This window comes from Pundamilia nyererei, unplaced genomic scaffold, assembly GCF_000239375.1.
Source record: "Pundamilia nyererei isolate P.nyererei 1_Seehausen unplaced genomic scaffold, PunNye1.0 scaffold00037, whole genome shotgun sequence".
Taxonomy (NCBI): domain Eukaryota; kingdom Metazoa; phylum Chordata; class Actinopteri; order Cichliformes; family Cichlidae; genus Pundamilia; species Pundamilia nyererei.
The window spans coordinates 2,400,304-2,406,303 of NW_005187438.1; the positions used below are offsets into that span (position 1 = coordinate 2,400,304).

The window sequence follows — 6,000 nt, forward strand, 5'->3', positions numbered from 1 at the left end:
TCCCACTGGTCAGCATATGTGACTTAAGCTTGACTTTCTTTTCCTTTTGACAAGTCAGGGCTAAACAGTATGATAACTCCCTCCTGAAAGTAGAAAATCCCTCAACTATTCAGGTGAAAGAGCAAGTTTTTCTTAAATCCTCCACATGCCAAAGTGCCCTTGGCCAGGACACTGAGCCACAATTGGTGGGTGAGTGTTTGTATGAATAGGGGAAGGAGAAGCATTGAGGATTATTTTTAAAATACTACTACTGACTATTTCCCTAATTTGGTCAAACTGATAAAAGATTCAAAGTTACCCTTTTTGTCCTCTCAACAACATACTATGCATACAACTATACTTTGTGCCTGAGCTGCTAAATTTGGAATCTCCCACTCACTATCTGTCAAACCTACATGTGAAACCACTTGCTACCCAAAAGTTTGAAGTCATAAATCACAACAGCATTTAATCTCAGTACACAGCATGCTGACCAAAATAGAACTCAGCTACATTTCCCTGAAATAAACCTAACAGCACTTTCTCACCAGGTACCACAGCACAGATAACTTTCTGGGTCGTTACTACATTTCTGTGTGTACCATTTTCAGCAAGAGGCTCAGCTCATTTCAGGTCGGTGACCTAGACATTTCCCCCGAGCCCCTCTGTGTGCAAGCGTGTCCACATAAAATAACACAGCGATCACAGACACTCCTGTTTTACATATACAGAGAGAATAATGGGGAAACAAGAGCAGTCTAGGTCCTTCATCTCCTTTGCAACACAAAGACAGACAGACAGACAGACAGACACACACAATTGCGTCTGTCAACACAGAGTGTCTCATTAGGAAATTATGCAAATAAAACCTCACTGAGGGAACTTTTTGGCAGCATAAAGCATAGCCTTGACAATCCTACTTCATTACTAAGTCTGTGGCGACAATGCAGACGATATCAAAAACACTCCGACTCATTGTTACAGCCTGCCACTAGCTACATTTATATCAACTTTTGCAATTAAAACTTCATTAATGCTGTTTATCTGTGGGACTGGGTGCTGGCTTTGGGGAATTAACAACATCAACTACCAATTTGCATTTTCATTAACCACGCATCGCTTGGTGGAATTACTTGATATGCAGCATCATTTGTCAAACACCTCCGGTACAAACGCCTATGTACATTGTTCTCTTACACAGTTCTGCAAAAGTAGTTGTGCTTGTAACCTTCTACTGATGGACACTGTTTCATGTGTTTCACTGTTTCAGACTATTGTTTGCCTTATTTTGTCATATAGATAGATATATCTATCTATCTATATGTACATATATCTATTGCAAGCATATGGAGAAGTAAATTTGTCTTAAATTAGCTAAAATGAGCATTTGAAGTGCTTTAAACACTCTATTTCAGGCAGTTATTTCTATGCTTGGATCTGTATGAAGTTAAAGGGTGGGGATATCCCCAACATGGAAATCTCAGTTACTGTCAAAACACAAGGCCCACCCACCTGCTGTTCAAAACTATTGTTTGCCAAACGCAACCAATCAGGCGTATAAAGAGAAGGAAGGGAATACACTGTAGCTGCACCAAGGGTCGGTATAAGTTATATAAGAATTATTGTGAATTGTGAATCATGCAAAGCTACACTTGTAGAGAGTTGTTGTTGTTGTAAACAAAAATATGAGTTGAAAATGAGCTGAATCGATTCCTTTAAAGAACCTGAAACAATACACATCCCTGCGGAAGTAACATTATAAGGAAAAAGGCTAATGGAAGCCAGTAGTCCCATTAGTCTTTGCTCTTTTAGTCTCCCTTGTGTGCCCACTTGCACCCTGCTGGCAGTGCTCAGTGGGGAATGATTGGATCTCACTGTCTGATGCTGAACAGAGCAGCATAGGACAACAAAGCACTGATTGCATTTTCAAATGGTGAAAAATAAAATAAAATATAAAAATGATTTCCCGCATGGCCAATTCTACCGCTGCGTGCCAACTTCACCGGCGGCAGCTTAAAAGGCTTTCCGCGCGGAGTGGAACGGCCGAGCTGTCAGATCCACTCGGCTGGGGACGCCCAGTCACCTTGGCCAGTCAAGGAGAAAGCAGTTACGTCTCTGGAAGTGTCCTGATAGGTGTGTGATTACAAAAGAATGTGCAGGGACAAAAGAGAAACCAAGAGAAGAGGCTGTGAGCGAACCACTTTTAATGAGCCAGCTCTCATTTTCTCTCTTAAGTAATGAGATCACATCTCCTGTCTTTTTACAGCCCACCTCATTGTGACGAATACGAAGGTGAGCTGTCGGAGGCTCATCTCCTTTGTCCATGTTCTCCATCCTGGTGTGCAGACTACATTATACACTGAGTAGAGGACATTATTAATGCATGAGATGCCATAAGTCAAGCGGCCATTGGAAAATAATGAGTGCAAGGTGACAGACTCAGGAAAGCTGAGCTAACAAGAAAAAAAGAAAATCAGACATCCAAGGTTGCAAATATGTGATTTAAAAAAAAAAACATTAACAGGATACAAAAAAAATATAAAAATGCTGCAAATATTCCGTAAACTGTGGCACAATAACACCACGAATCCTTCTGAGTGTTTAGAAAAAAATGACCACATGCATCCAACAGAGGGCAGCAGAGAAACATGCCAAACACAAGGTGAAGAAGCAATGCAGCACAGAGGGAAAGCCTACCTTTGTCTTTAGTGTCTGGTGCATACTTCTAGGTCACTGCTCCTCTGTTTTGGAGTCCAGCTATTTTTCCCTTTGAGATGAGTTGTGTTTTTGACATTTGTATCTATACGAGCTATAACATTTGCATTAACCCACCAGTCACCTCTGCCAAAACAAACAAACAAACAAACAAAAAACTACACAAAACAATACTGGATATGTCCAATTAAGTAAATTTTAACCACAGAGCATGGAATTGAATACAACTACATATACCTGGCATGGTCAAGCCCTGCTAGCCCTTTATTCTGGCTTGCCAACAACCAAACTGGTTAGATGGCATGAAAATCTTCCAGCCAAAGCGCCACAAAAATATGACAGTAAAGTAGCTGATACTAAATACAGCACAACTATCAGTGTGTAGATTGAGGATGTGTTGCAAGTGATAATTAAGCATTAGCAGAGAAGCACATGACAGAAGAAGTGAGATTTTGCAAAGCATCTACAAAGCCTGCAAATAATCTGTTTGTAGTTCTGGCTTAGGAAACCGAAGGATGAACACTGTATTACAGGGCACTGGTTTTGCAGGTTTATATTCAGAAAGGAGATTTTAAAAAGATACAAGAGGATTTAGCCACTTTACAGCTACACATTTCGCAACAGTTCACTTCCTGTCATTTCAGTTCAGTTATATTTATCTAGCATCAACTGGCAACACAAGTCAGAGCAGGACACTTTACACGATAAGGTAAAGAGTTTCCTCTAACCAAGAACTTGATAAGTAGCTTCAACATAAGCCCAGCATTTTGCACATTAATAAAAAGATGTGATGTGAACATGTTACAGTTTTTAAAAATAGAGGGATGACTGCAGAAAACAGCATTTGTGGGTTTACAAGGTTAAACTGATGCATGTTTTTATTCTTTCCTCAAACACGCTTTGTAAAGTCGGCATTTAGTTTTTCTAGTTATAAGGTGCAAGCCAATTTACTTTGAAATATAGACCTCAAACCTCATGAGGATAGTGACATTTTTCACAAAGTTGAACAGCGTCCAGTCCAGACATAACGTTATGGCTTCTGCTGCCTATAGCAGACACTTACTGAACTGCAGTCTGCAAAACATAAGGTCCAGCAATTTTGAGCTTAAACTTCTTCAATTTTGTAACTTCTTTGGTCTCTTATGAGTACCACTTTAATGCTACACTCCCCACAAAATATAGGATAAGGTAAAGAAAAAGACAAAATACCACACTTCAAATGTCCTAGTCAGCGAGAACAAAATACTCACAATCTGTCTCACATCAAAAAAGAAATACGTGCTTTGGAACAGAGCCTTTGTCAGAGCACTAGAAGTAAATACAGTCAGTTCAGTGTTATACACAGGGGCAGCTTGAAGTTGGACCTAAACGTAAAAACGTTTCACTGAATCTAAATAATTGCAGGTACGTAATTACATTTAATTTTGGCCTCATTACACATACAACAGAAAACACTAAACTTCTTACACTAGTACCTCTTGAGCACCAACAAGAAGATGCACTCATGAATGAAAACAAAGTGACCAAAAATAATTATTAGTTTTTATTAGCTTCACTGTCAGTATTTGTTATTTTTATGACTGTAAAATGTCAATATTACAATAGAAACAACAATTAGACTCCATTGTTCTGGACTTCAGGTCCATGTCTAACCAAAGTGATAGCACATTTTCAGTCAGTGTTGGGTGGTTACCCTTTGTCACATCTCAAGGTGTAGACAGAGGGAGGAGGGTGTCTGCTATGAGAACCTCAGAACAGCATCCTTACTTTTTGCGGATGATGTGGTTCTGTTGGCTTCATCAGAGCGTGACCTTCACTACGCACTGAACTGGTTTCAAGCCAAGTGTGAAATGGCTGGGATAAAAGTCAGCACCTTCTAACCTGAGGGTATGGTTTTCTGCCAGAAAACAGAGGGGGCAGTACTGCTGATGCTGATGCGGCACTAGAAGTACTGCAGGTGTTGTACCAGACTGATGTAATGAAGAGAGAGCTAAGCTGAAAATTGAAGCTTTAAATTTACCAGTCCGTCTATTGTCTCCCAACCATCACCCTCTGCATGGTCATGAAGTATGAGCGATGAGAGTAAGGTCACGAATACAAGCAACCAAAGGGTGGCTCAGCCTTAGAAATAGGACGAGGATGTCAGACTTTTGGAGGGATCTTGGAGTAGACGTGCTGTTCCTGTATGTCGAAACGAGCCAGTTGAAGTGGTTTGGACATCTGGTTAGGAGGCCTACTGAGTGGCTCCTTTTGGAGGTCTTCTGGGCATGCCCAACTGGGAGGAGGTGAGGTAGACCCAAATGTATATCTTATCTGGACTGGGAATACCTTGGAAATCCCCAGGAGGAACAGAAAAGTGTGGATGGGAAGAAGGACATCTGTGATATCCTTCTTAGCCTGCTGCCACCATGACCCAACTTGGGATAAGTGGAAGAAAATGGTAGGATGGATGGATGTTTGATTTTAGGTAACTCAACACAATTGAAATTCACATAGAAATGTGCTAAAAATGATCTCGATTAAAACAGTTCTCTACTACCACAATTGGTAACATTGAGAAGTAGAAGGTCCAAATACAAGTTGTCAGTCTAGTCCTAAACATTTCAGATGTTTCTTAAGTGACGGATCTTATTTTGTCTGATAATCTCCAAACAGCATGACTCACATCCACCGACAAACTATTTCTCCCGTCTGTTTCAGACAAGCCCATATTTTCACACCCTTTACTAATCTTTCTCTTTCCAGTGCACAAGTGTTGATTATGTGGTTACTCTATCTCCTGCAGAGTCTGACACAAACAGACTGATAAACAGAAAACACCCCTACAAACAAACCTCTCGATGCAAACATTCATCTAGCCAAATATCTAAGGGGCAAACACAAGTAAAATCAAAGCAACAGCGGGTTTTTATCTGGGCACACCAGAGCCTAATAAACAGCCATTTCCTTGGGCTGCCTCACACTGCAGGATGTGTCAGTATCAGTACAGCCTCAATAATCAGACAGCCAACAGATGACAGAACACACGACTATTACACACAGCCCAATAGCACTCTTGGCTGCATTTCCTCTTTTTTAATTTTGCTTTTCTTCTTTTCTCCCTTCTCTCTCCATTTCTGCTGTCTGCACATTACTAGGACACACACACACACACACACACACACACACACACTTATGGATTAAGACAACATTGGAAGCAAGAGGATATTCAAGCCCTGGGAGATTATTTGCCAACCTTTTCACCCGTTAGCATCAAATCTGCTGCACAGCGACAGGCACAGCTTAAGACCTCATTCCTCCTCAGCA

General features: G+C 40.7%; 1 protein-coding gene across 4 annotated transcripts in view; it reads right to left on the reverse strand.

The window, feature by feature from the left end:
* The window catches only part of LOC102200745 (dipeptidyl aminopeptidase-like protein 6), a 242,359-nt gene that overhangs the window by 18,600 nt on the left and 217,759 nt on the right, over positions 1 to 6,000 (reverse strand). The window lies entirely within an intron of this gene.